Source organism: Lactuca saligna, chromosome 5, assembly GCF_052625555.1.
Source record: "Lactuca saligna cultivar CGN05327 chromosome 5, ASM5262555v1, whole genome shotgun sequence".
In the NCBI taxonomy this organism is placed as follows: Eukaryota; Viridiplantae; Streptophyta; class Magnoliopsida; order Asterales; family Asteraceae; genus Lactuca; species Lactuca saligna.
Genome location: NC_136421.1, coordinates 179,728,765 through 179,742,710, shown reverse-complemented (window position 1 = coordinate 179,742,710; position 13,946 = coordinate 179,728,765).

Sequence of the window (13,946 nt, the reverse complement as noted above, 5' to 3'; positions counted from 1 at the left end):
ACATAAAGGCAAGCCTATGGTTGGCACATTACACTTTTATTGATTGATTGGATATATATGTCATGTATGGCTCATATAATATGTATATGTGGTATTTGGGGAATTCACTAAGCTTTGTGCTTTCAATTTGTGGTTTATGGTTTCAGGTACTTCCGGTTAGAAAGGGAAGGACCCGGCCTGATCGCAACACACACGCCTATGTTTTTCCGCAGCTTGTGATTTTGGGAGTTACTCTGATAATTATTTTTAACTTGGAATATCTTAATGTTTGGATAAATGCAAATGGATGTTGGAATATATATATATATATATATATATATATATATATATATATATATATATATATATATTAAAAATGAAATTTTACCGTTAATTTTTCGAATGTTACATCATATAGTAGGCATATAAAGGCATCCCTCCTAGCATTCTATCATGCAAATCCTGAGCATACCCTTAGCCGTAACTAGCATGTGATTCACATATTCACACATCAAAGAACATCATAAAACCTATATGGGTATTTCGGGAAAACTTACTTGATATTGGTCAATTGCATGCACCACACCCTTTTTTTTTTTTTTATTAGGAAATCCTTTTATAAAACATTTCTTTTCAAAATTTCACCAAACCCTCAGTTTGAGTTTAGACACAACCGAGAGTATGCCCAAATCCATCAAACTAAGGCTTTGATACCAACTTATAAGGTCCCAAAAATTAAGACTAAAAATTTCGATTTTTAAATTACAAAACCATAATCCAAAACAACATCATAAAAACCATAGTAAATCAGAGTGTATCAATAAACATACCGATACATCAGAGTAATATAAAATGTTGAATAATGTGGTGTGCACATTACAATCATCTCAGACTCTTCCCCTTCGAACCAGAAATACCTGAAATATAAACTGAAATCCGTAAGCACAAAGCTTAGTGAGTTCCCCAAAATACCACATACCATACATATCAAATATAGTATAAAACTCCGATTTAGGTATCAATCCAAATTACTAGATTGGTGCGGAATCCTAATCAAGTGAATGACACAAATCGTAAATATGTAATAAGAACACAATGTTAAATCTTCAATGCACACTATATTAATTGATAGTGTAATACATAAGAATCTCTATGTCTCTCGGTTCTCTCTGTCTCTCTCAAATCTCGAAATCAACAACTAGAATTGATTGACTCTAAACACGGCTAAATCAATATAATATATATACCTAGAATGAATTACAAAGGCCCAAACCTAAGCCTAACCGAAATCACTTAATGTTTCGGTCCAAACACCACCGAATTCATGGTGTTTTTGGTCATAGACCAAGAACTCTAAAAGCTATGTAAAGTAAAGTATAATCCACAAATCATGCCCCAACAATCTCCCCCTTGGTTTATAACTTTCTTTTCTTTTTAATATTCCCTTTGTTCTTGACATTCAACTTTGATCTTCGATTTATTCACGGCCTCAAGAGGAGTATATGAATTTCTACATGAATGACTTCATCTTGAATAGTTGGAATTCCTTTAAAATTTGACTTTGAACGCACATTGGGTATAGAGGCTTCTTGTATAGGTTCTTGAAAATTAGCACTTTCAGCTTTGAAATACTTCAGAGATAATTACAGAGAGACTGATTCTTCTGGATCATGTCAGCAGGTTCATAGATATCAACAAATTGATTGAGTAGGTTTCAATGCAATTCGTCCCATAACTTCAAATACAACTTCACCTTGCTTCTGGGGTTGAAAGGTTGTGTGTTGAAGAATAATCTTCACTTCTTGTTCCTTCGAATGAATATTCTTCATCGATCACAAATGTGTCTTGAAAAGTAACTATGACTAAAAGTCCCTGTGGATCACAGAGTCATAAAGACTCTTCTCACCACAGTTGTTCAAGGACCCACCATTGACTCAGATGGAGACTACACACAGTATCTGTGTGAACACAGAGGAGCGTATTGCGATTTTTGAGTATCAAAGAACTACTCGTGGCTATTTCTATTGTTAGAACCTACATATCCTCGACCAAAGATCTCAATATAGTTTTTCAAGTTAACAAGTTAACTTGGACCTTGGCGAGACGTTCAGTGGTTTCTGAATCTCAACTGAGTGTACCTCTAGTGCCAGTGAGAGTTAATGAGGAATAAATCACAAAACCATTACTGCAACAAATGTATCCGAAGACATATTTCCACAGTTTAGCATGACACAAGGTCAAGGCCCTTGGCGGGACATTCAACGATAATTGTACCTTGCGAGGTGTATCGCCTTGCTGCTAATACCATTAATTCCTTATCTGCGGAGAATGTATTTGAGAATACATTTGAGTCTCTGCAGTTTTGCATGACAAAAATAATGTCAAGACCCTGGGCGGGATGTTCAGTGATATCTATTTCCCGGTTGGGTGAATCGCCCTGGTACCATGACAGTTCTTAGGTAAGGATAACTGACAAGACCAATTTTGACAATCTATACAGTTTCAAACTTTTAATTCCTTATATAAATACGATAGTTCTTAGAAAGATACTTCCTAACTGACAGTTTGTATAGTTTCATGCCTTAAATTCCTTGAATACGACAGTTCTTAGAGAGATACTACCTAACTGACTTGAACATAAAAAGTTCCCATCTTCTTTGGCTTATTGAGAGTAAGTGTGTGCCTTTCGGTTGCGTTGGATTAACCAAGGCAATTAAGTTTGGACTTCCAAAGCAATTTGTAACAACGCGATCAAGAAACTTAAACAGTTTAGATCTGCAAGCCATCAATTCCTTGTGAAAGTAGTGTGAAGTGTAATGACCATCAATTCCTTTCCAGGTCTCTTATCCTTGCTCTGAAAATCCCAACATAGTCTCCTTAGGTCTCTTCTTCTTTTTAATTCGCTTTTTAAGACAAATGAAAATTTTGAAATAAAAATAAAAATAAAATAAACTTAGCACACAATAAAAACAAAATAAGAATAAAAATAAAATTAAAATACGCTAAAAAACAATAAAATTAAACGTAGTTTTGGAATTTTTTGAATCTTATGATTTTTTTGGTTTTAATTCTCCCCCTAAATTTGTGCATTAAGGAGAATAAAATATGAAAAAATTTAAATAAAACAAAAATAAAATAGAAAATATACAAAAAAAAATTGTCAGTATTGAAAACGAAGGAGTATCAAGAAAATTCTAATCGCAATTCAGCAACTGAAGTTGCATCCAGATGACTTGAGAACAACAAGCAAAAGCAACAACGTATTCAGCCTTAGCTGTGTTTCAATTCCGGAACAAAGTTAACATATTCAAAATTCATCATGTTGTTAAATACGGTCCCCATTTGTGTGATATTTTCTTTCTCCCTTCCTGCAAAAGACACATACCCTTAATTGAAGTTTTGAATATCGTGCAGTTGAGAAACGTCTTCTGTCATGTTCCTAGAACAACCATTATGAACATACCAATGTTGATGATATTCCTCCATAGTTGTTTTTGAACAATGTGTGAGATTAATTAGTTTTGGAAACTGAATCCATTTTGAAACTGGGTTTATCGTTACTATCTACACGAGATACTCTTTATCATGACATATCATGTTTATCAGATAAGGAACATAAAGAAGTTACAAGACTTTTGGACGATTTGAAAATGTGACCTTTGGGAACCCATTGGTAATTATGTTTAAGAATTTTAACCTGATGGGTGCTTCAACACTTGATTTTGAAATGGAACTACCTTTTGATTTAGAGTTGAATAAAAAGTGTAAACTAGAGGACAATCCTTGAGATGAATTCGACCTCACCGATTTCAATTTGGTTGAACCATCTCTCAAATTAGGCTTCTTGTCCGACATGCCCTTTTTGTCCTTCGGAGTATGATTCTTGGCCTTTTTAGAATTCCAATCACCATTGTGTGAACATGACCTCGAAGGATTTCTTTTAGAAAATCTCCCCCTTGGCACGTTCTACCAACCTTGTTCATAATAGGGAACATATAAACGATGTGGAGAATTTCTAGCAATGTGACCGGGTGTTCCACATTTGAAACACGTTTTTTTCTTCATGTGGAAGTTGTTGCTGCCCGTCTCTGGTTGTGTGTACGTGCCTTGTCTCAACTGTTTCCACATACATACTTACCACAAGAAGCCTGTTTAACTTGTTCTGGTGGCTTATATTTACTAGTAGTTGGATTACTAGAATTTAAATTTAAATTATCATCACCACAAGTTTTTAAAGAATGAAAATCAACAGAATTAGTGTCTTGGTTCACACAATTATTAGAAACACCAGGAAACAAAATATTAGTTTTTGAAGAATTTTCCACAAAACTAGAATTATTTTTGTTTTTCTCGTAACCGTCTTGCACTATTAATTTCTCTGCACATGAAGTAGAAATATTAGTGTCTTTCACCTCAATATTCTTAGTTTTGCCGGATTCTTCAGTCGTAACTGAAACAGTTACAGTAGGCTGACAATGTTGAACAAAATTTTCTGTCTCTATGGTTTCAGAAGCCAGAGTATAGTTATCATTGAAAGGATGTGGTACACTGTGATACCCCAGACCCTTTTTCTGGTTACTCTTCCACTTTAATTGTTTTTCTATCATAGATTCTGCTATCTCACTTGACACATCAAATTTCTTAAAGTTAAATTCAACATCTTTAAATTTAGCTTTTAATGCATCAAGTTCAGCAGTTAAGTTGACAATTTTCTCTTTGGCAAAATGATAGTGAGCACATTTTGTGCTATATTCATCTTTAATTCTAATTAGGTCTTTATTTTGTGCTTCTTATTTTTTTAAGAGGCTTGTTTACTTTCTTAATTTCATAGATTTCATTTTTAAGATAAAAAACTTCTCTAACTAATAACTCATTTTGGTCACGATATTTATTAACTTTATCTTCACAGGACTGAGAGCATGAGGTTTCACTTACCTCCTTGGTACTAAAAGTGGTGATTGAACTGTTGTAAGAGCTCATTATTTACCAACGGTAAAAATCTGATTGTGCAATTTTATTTCGACCAAAGTCCAAAAATAAATGCTCTTTACTGAAAACACCAATAGTCAACACCCTGTTGACCGAGAACATTGAAGGTCAACTCTTTGACCGAAAGGCCTGACCGAAAACAGTTGACCGAGAACGATATATCTTGGCTGAGAACTCTTCCAAACCGAGAACCCTATATCTTGTTACCTAGAACATTGTTCAACCGCCAAGAACACTAAAACCTAACCGAAATCAAGGTTTTGATCGTGTTTCCTTATCCAATGATTCCTAAATTTAATAATTTACAAAAAACAATCTTTAACGCAATATCCTCCAAAATTAGTGAAGAACACTAAGAAAATGCTGAACACGAAGAGACTTCAACAATTATTTTCATCAAAAAGAACTCAAAAACACCAAAAGAAACTTCAAGAAATGGTGCCAAATCGATTGATATTAATCCTTGCTGTGATACCAATTGTAAAACCCCGATATTGGTATCAATCCAAATCATTAGATTGGTATGGAATCCCAATCAAGTGAATTACACAAATCGTAAATATGAAATAAGAACACAATGTTGAATCTTCAATGCACACTATATTCATAAATAGTATAGTACATAAGACTCTCTATGTCTCTCGGTTCTCTCTGTCTCTCTCAAATCTTGAAATAAACAACTAGAATTGACTAACTCTAAACAAGGCTGAATCAATACAATATATATACCTACACCTAATTACAAAGACCCAACCCAAAGCCCAACCGAAATCACTTAATGATTTCGGTCCAAACACCAACAAATTCATGGTGTTTTCGGTTCGAGACCGACAACTCTAAAATCTATGTAAAGTAAATTATAAAGCACAAATTATGTTACAACAACCCAACATCAATCCCTTCTCGAAGCAGATCTATCAATCATCAGGCACCGCTTTGCATTGGGCCCCTCCGGGCATACATACAAACATATACACACATACAAAATCACACAGATAAATAACATACAATATAATCATTTGGCCTTGCCTGGGATTGGGTCCCAACTGGTAAACATATTGGTCTCAACTTCCTAATTGGACCAAAAAGTTAACATGGACCTAATTCCAAGAAAGCCCATAGCCTAACCATGGACCAAATTCAGAAGTCAAATGACCGAACAAGGCCCAAACCCTAAAAGCCCAAAATAATCTCGAGCCCAAAAAGGCCCAAAGTCAAAAGCTCACCTCACTGAGTATGCTCGGCATACTCCTCGTACGCGTAGCTTACGAGTGTTAGCTCGAAAATGGGTAGCTGAACCGGTAACGCCTACAGATTTTGGCTAGTCAATTTAGAGACGATAAGCGTCAAAAATGACTTTTTTGATAGAGGATTATTTGGAATAAATAATCTCAACTAAGTTGTATTATATGTCACAAGGTTTCCGTACATATAAAGAACGCTGAAATCCGAGTTATAACGAAGAAGTTATGACATGTCGAAGTTTCGCGACAAAACCGACATGACACAGTGCAACGTGAATAGAGAATTTATGATAGAGAAATATTTGGCCTTAGCGATCTAAACAAAAGTCATAGAATACATTAAACCGAGAGCGTGCATAAAAAGAACATCCAAATTTGACTTCGTATTAGGAAGTTATGATTTTTCTAAGTGTCAGCTTAGGAGTATGCAATCCGAAGTTCGAATATAAGATCGAGTGGTTTCTAGTCGAAACAATCTAAATGAGAATCGAAGATCTCGTTAATAGTAGTTTTGACAGTAAAAATACAGATGAAAACAGACGTCGGATGAAGAAGTTATGAATTTCTAACGAAGTTTTCGTGTCCCGACCTACTAAAAATAATATAATAAAAAAAGTCAAAATTAGATGACGGAGTCTAAATGAGAGTTGAAGAACATAATCTTACCTACGCGTGGATATAAAGAACATCGAAAATCGAGTTCATTTACGAAAGATATGAATTTCTGAAGTTCGGGGCATGATTTTCGATGTTGAGTCACTGTTCATGACGTGAACAGTGTCTTCATGACGTGAACTCAGTGATTTGATTTTTCAGAGCTTGGAAAACCCAAGTTACGTTGACGAACGCCATGACGTCCAAGGCCACGACGTGAAATGATGGTTCACGACGTGAAAAATCGAAAAATCAGCCCTATAAATAGAAATCGAAGGCTACCGAATTTGGTTGCTAGTTCCTTCACTCTCTCACTCCCGATACCCTCTCTAGCTGTCTTGAAATACCCCCGAAGCCCCGGTATCATCCAGACACCCGAAGCAAGTCCTGACGCTACCAAGATCCCTAGAAGAAAAGAGTTTCAAGCCGAAGCTCTACCTGCGAGAAGCCCAGTCTTTGTGAAGATCTTCCGGTTTCACCGAAGAATATTGCTTTTAGAGCCATAGTGCTTTCCGATAATCATCTTATCAAGTGAGTGTATAGTCTCTTTCATAAACACGATTTTAATACAATTAATGTTTGAATGTATTAGGTATATGTCATGAGTGAGTGTGTAGTTACTTTCTTCTAATACATAAATATGAAGTGTTTGCTATGCAATACGTGCTATGTATTATATATTGTTTGTTTATTTGAGATGGATATGGATTTGATGATTTATATAGTTTTTAAATGTTTAAAATTGTATGTGTATTTTATATCTACAAGATAAATGTTGCGTAGAACATGGGTAGATGAAATAGTTGGTGTAAGAAGAAAGATGTTAGGAATAAACCTCGGTGACTATGAGACGTAGTACCTATTATATAAACCCTGGTGACTATGAGACGTAGTCTCTATTGTATAAACCCTGGTGACTATGAGACGTAGTGCCTATTGTATAAACCCTGGTGACTATGAGACGTAGTGTCTATTGGATAAACCCTGGTGACTATGAGACGTAATGTCTAATGTATAAACCCTGGTGACTATGAGACGTAGTGCCTATTGTATAAACCCTAGTGACTATGAGACGTAGAGCCTATTGTATAAACCCTGGTGACTATGTTCCTATTGTATGAACCTTGTTAGCCATGGGCTTTGGATAAATTTCTTAGGTTAATCCTTAGGAATGAATGAATGAAGGATAGTTGATTCTTAGGGTAAATCCTTAAGAAATAAAGGAGATAATGGGGATGGGTAATTGGGTTGATTGTTGGATGATTGAATATAATAATTTTATTATTGTGGGTTGTAAACCCTATATGCTTACCAGACTCCCAAGTCTGACCCACTCAATTTATTTGTATCACAGGTATCAATACGAAGACATATTTCACTAAGAGATTAAAGGAGATGTAAATCATTAGTGTAAAATAATGTAAGTTCTGTTTATGCTTATGTGTCTGTATTGACCAGGACATCCCAAATGTTTTAAAATGAATAAATTGCATTTCTTCATAAATGCTTTGATAAAGAATTTATCATGTTTTCTAGGAACGAATTCCGCAACACTTTTAATCAAAGGATTACTCTCATTTTATAAAACAAAGCATAAACAAATTGGTTTTTTTCTGGCCGTGAATTTGGGGATGTCACAGAACCAATATGTGCAACGTACCATGGATTATGCTCCACGTACCGGCCAGATCCCCATTTGCCGAATTTTTGTCTTGACCACTTAACCTCTTAATGTCCAAACTTTAGATATACTTCATTTCAAGATATTAATGCATAAAGTTGGCAAATTTATCATCTTGCATGTCTTAATGGGACCAAACAACCGATTTTTTTCCATTAAGACCCATAATAAGGACTCTAACTCATGCCTGGACTAGTATGATTCATCAAGATATCACCTTTTTACATAAGGAATATCAGAGGGGTTAAGATCTAGCATTCTAGCTCATGGAGTGTCTCAACTCTCAAATAGAACTCAAAAGACCATAATAAGCTAAAAAAACAAGCCCAATCTCAATCTAACACAAGAAGTCTCTTACATAAGAAATTTATACCTTTTAGAGCTAGCAAACTTGATGAAGATTCTGGATCTACCACTTCAAGGCTAACCAAAGCTTGGTCACCAAGCACCAACTTCTTTAATGCACACAAAAAAACAAAAATTACTTCCAAAGCTCAAGAACACACTAAAATAATGGCTAAGGGTCGAGATTAGGGTTTTGGAGTTATGGAGGCTGATAAGACGTAAGGCTCAAGGGACATAATGTGCTTATATAGGGGTAAACCTCTACAAATTAGGGTTTCTAGCTGTCCGGAGTACACCCCGCGTTCTCCCACATACACCTAGCATACATGGGTGCATCTGCGATCCATCAATGAGCCAGTACACTCAGCTTACCCAAAGAGTACGCCTCGCGTACTGAGCTAGGGACCAAAAAGAAAGGTTTTTGCATAATTTAGTGGTGTTGATTATGATGAAATATATGGAATATTTAACGATTTAGTGAATCACACCAGAATCATGAACACGAAGAACACAAGAGTAAATAAATCTAGTTGTACGCTCTCATTAGTTTTTAGAAAGAGTACAAATGGGGTTGCAATAATTCTCTCTCTAATCTAATCTGTCATAAATGTTCCTTCCATAAAATGAGTTTCGCTCACTTCCTTATAAAGGAAAGACAACTCATTACACACTTACAAAAGAGTAAGCACACATGACATCCAAGAGTAACTTTACACCCTAACATTCCCCCCCCCCTCAAAATTAGGATTGGATGTGCCAACTTCAATATCCAACGATCTCGCACGATCAAGACCAACTCCCTCTCAAAATAATATTGGCCATCAAATCCACAAATGAATATCCAAGAAGCTGAAAATACCCATGCTACATTCTACCCCTTTTATAATCAACAAGTGATTATAAAACCCACTAAGGTTGAGAAGCGCCCGAGGAATAATCTTCATAAATCTCCGCCTTAATGTGTGCCAAAATAAAATCATGAAAAACTTGCATGGAAAAACAATCACGAATAAAAAAATTCCAATTTTTGTGAAAATTTTCCACTTTTGGGTGAGAGTTGCAATAATTTCGAAAATTCGGGTAAAAACTGTATCCAAATTTTTTAGGGACCCGTTGCGCTAAAAATAATCTCTGATGCGAAACTTTACCCCAATTGCGAAACTGGGCATAAAGTGACAATTCACATTAACTGCAGGGGCCTAAAATGTAAATGTCACCATTTCTCAGAATTTTTATCCCAAATTCGAAGTTACTAGATTCTGCAAAGATTTCGAAACATCAGGGACTAAATGCAAAAAAATTCATTGTTCTCAAACTGTTATCTCAATTTCGAAGTTGGAATATAACTACCATTTCGTTGAAAGATCAGAGGTATAATTCGAAAATGTTTGCTTTATTCCCAAATTGTTTGTACCATCGACGAATACACATCCTTCGTTTTACAATTACTTAACCTCAACATTGAATACATAACCTTCGCTTTTCAATTCAACCATTTGAAATTAATCCTTCCCAGTGGATATCAATCGCTACTCGACATCAACGACGATCCTCCCATTTCAAAATCAATCAATTGCTACTCGATATCAAATATTGATTCCTACACTGACTCCAACCCTTCGATTTGAATCACGCAACATCTACTATTGACTCCAACCCTTCAACTTCGAAATCGATCAACCCAAGCCTTCAAAATCAACAAATAACCATCGACCTCCTTCACAAAAGCCAACAGGTGACCATCGAATCCAAACAAGTTTATTCCTAGTTTGTTTTCGTTACCAAGGCATTCAATCATTGACCCCTAAGCTTCAAATTCAAAATCAACCCGAACATAGTCTTCGCTTTTTATGTAAGGGACCCTCGTCGTACAAAATACCCATTAATCCCGTCGATATCCATCAAAGAACAACCGTCCTCAAGATGTTCGATTTTGACCCCAAAAAGTTAACTCAAATTGAAACTTCAATTCATCGATCTATGAAATCGATTTCTCATTAGGAATTTTGAATAAGAAGCGATCGCTTTTACTAATCAACCCTTCGATTTCAATTCATCAATTCTTCAAAATCAAACCTTTGAAATAAATCCTTCGAACATGTCATTAAAATCAACTGGCGACAATTGGCATCAAAACCTTTACCTCGACAACGATCCAAAAACAAATGACCAACAAAACTTCGAAATCAAAAATCCTACTTGCCAAAATTGACTATCGATAACAAAATAACACAAGAGACCATCAAAATTGAACCATGAACCATTTGAAATCAGAATTGCAAATCACACGTAAAAGGGAGTAAGCACACATGACATCCAAGATTGAATTTGCACCCTAACACATAAAGGTTTTAAAAGGAAGCATACCAATAATTTTAAATGTTACACACTGATTTATGGATTCTATTTTCGAAAAAAAAATGATTTAGGTAAAATTAGTACCATAACTGAAAGATCATTATGTCCAAGAGTCAATATATAATGATACTAATAATTAAATAGGATCTTATATAGTCACATTTTATAGCAAGTTACTAGTGATTGATTATTTATTAGTATTATTTTATTATTAATCAATATTATCAACACTTGTATTTAATTGGAAAAACATTATTTTATGATACTAATAGTTTACAAACAAAAATGAAATTAGTTTTTCTAGGAAATAATAATAAAAGAGAACATTAAGTAGTTATATTCATAAGACATATATATATATATATATATATATATATATATATATATATATATATATCTTTACTATTATATAAAGCATATTAGAGGTTTCTTGAAATTTAAGAGGTACAAACTCTAATACATCATATACAATCATATTAAGCTTATTTCTTCCTATACATATAAGCATCCGTTTAATTAACTAAAGAAACGTAAATAAAAAAAAAGTACGTATATGTTTCATTAATTCAATTGATTATATACCATTCTTGAATTTTCCTCTATACTCTAATTTTCTCTCACTAATACCCTTAAACCCTAAAAAATAATAGATGATCATCGTCACTTTCCTCATCCTCATCTCTCCGACATCAAAATCGCTTCGGACCCCATCTCCACCATCTCTCTTCCTTCGCACCGGAAAATAACCTAACTCCGCCAGCACTCCGCCACCCATCCTCAAAAAACTTGTAATCGCCACCACTCCACCACCCATCCTCAAAGAACCTGTAATCGCCGCTACCCCCACATCCGCCACTAACCAAGGGATAACCGTTGACGACCACCCTCACAGACGCTGCAATCGTTGCTGCCCCCACATCCGCCACTAGCTAGGGGCTAATAGTCGATGACCACCCTCACAGATGCTGCAATCGCTGTTACCCCCACATCCGTCGACTATATCTCATCTCTCCTCTCTTCAAACCATAAGGTATAAGTATCGTTCTATCTTCAATCAGTTCAAAAAAATTGATTCTTTTTCTCACCACTAAGGTAAGCGAACAGATTTCTCACAATATTTTAACTGTTTTCGACATAACTTGAAGAGTAACCAAAAAACAGTGGTTGTTTGCAAATTGTGATCATATAAAGTTCTTCTTTTGTAGTGAAAAAACAAATAATGTGATTGAAATGTCGATCTAACACAATAAGAACACAAAATGGTTCAAATGATGCAAAGTACTTTTTCTTTATGATTCATAAATATATGTTGTATATCATGTTTAATGTGCCCTGTAGCTATTCCTGTACGGGTGCTATATACCAAATTTTGAAATGCTTTAAAGTTGTATAATAACTAATAAAGAGCAAAACAAAGAAAAAAAAACACAAAATATTTTTCTTTTTATCGAATTAACGACTAAGCTATTAATATAATAACATTTTACAATTTACAAACAAACATTCATTTCAATCCATAATACACACATATTTTACAAGTAAGAAGAAGATGAGCCACTTAGAAAAACAACTCACTGCCATCATAGGAGGCTGTTGGAAGGCAAATGGACCTTCTTTTGACAAACTTCCAGCAAACAGATGGAAGATTAAGAACCAAATTGTCAAAGACCTGATCTTTGGTGGTGCTGAAAAGAAACATTCATTTCAGGTTTGGATCTTTTGCAGCTTTTAAATATCAATGAACTTTTATTACTTTCTATATAATGCAACTGTACATTCATTTAGTAATCATAATTTATGTCTTTTTTATACAGGTTGGTCTTGTGGGCACTCTGCATATCATCATAGTGAAGCGAGTCTTGCAGGCACCATCATTGGCATGGCCCAAAACTTTGTGGACACCCATCACATGTGATTTTTTTAACAATGCAAATGAACTTCTCAATTACTTGAGTGAAGATGGTCAATCCATTGAGCCTACTTGGTATATAAATCCCTCTTTTTGTATTCGAACTTATTTTTTTTTAAATATTTGTTTTGACATATACCTTCCGGTTATACCCATGGTCTCATCTCATTTTGATCTTTTTAAAGATTTATATTCACAACTAAATTGGTAACAAGTTTTCACTGATAAATTTACTTATTTAAGATGCCTAGATGATCCAAGCTTTCCCATTATGAGTTGCCACTTTATTTTTATTATTCATATACCTTTAAAAATGTAAGTTATCTTAATTACTACAATAGGCTTCCTTTTTCATAGAACTTCTATTTGGAATTTATTTATAAATTTCATAATAACCATTGTTTATTATGTTGTGATTAAACATAAAAATGTATGCGAATTTTGTTTGCATTTTAATTGTTTTAATATCGGTCTAAATCGTTTTACTATACATGTAACGAGAACCTTACTTGAATAAAACATTTGCAAAAATCTTTTACTTATAAAACAATAACTCTTTTTTACCATTGTATTGCTTTATGTTGAAATAAACATTATAATGGTCATTTAATCAAAAGTATATCTGTGTTTTGTGATACATGGAATTTTGAGATTTTTGTTAGTGTGATGCTTTTCATAAACTCATGATTGTTACAATGATGATGTGCTAATTAAAATATGTATTCTTTTAGAAGATTATAGAGTAATTTTATAAACTAATTTAAACCTAATTATAGCTTGAACATTA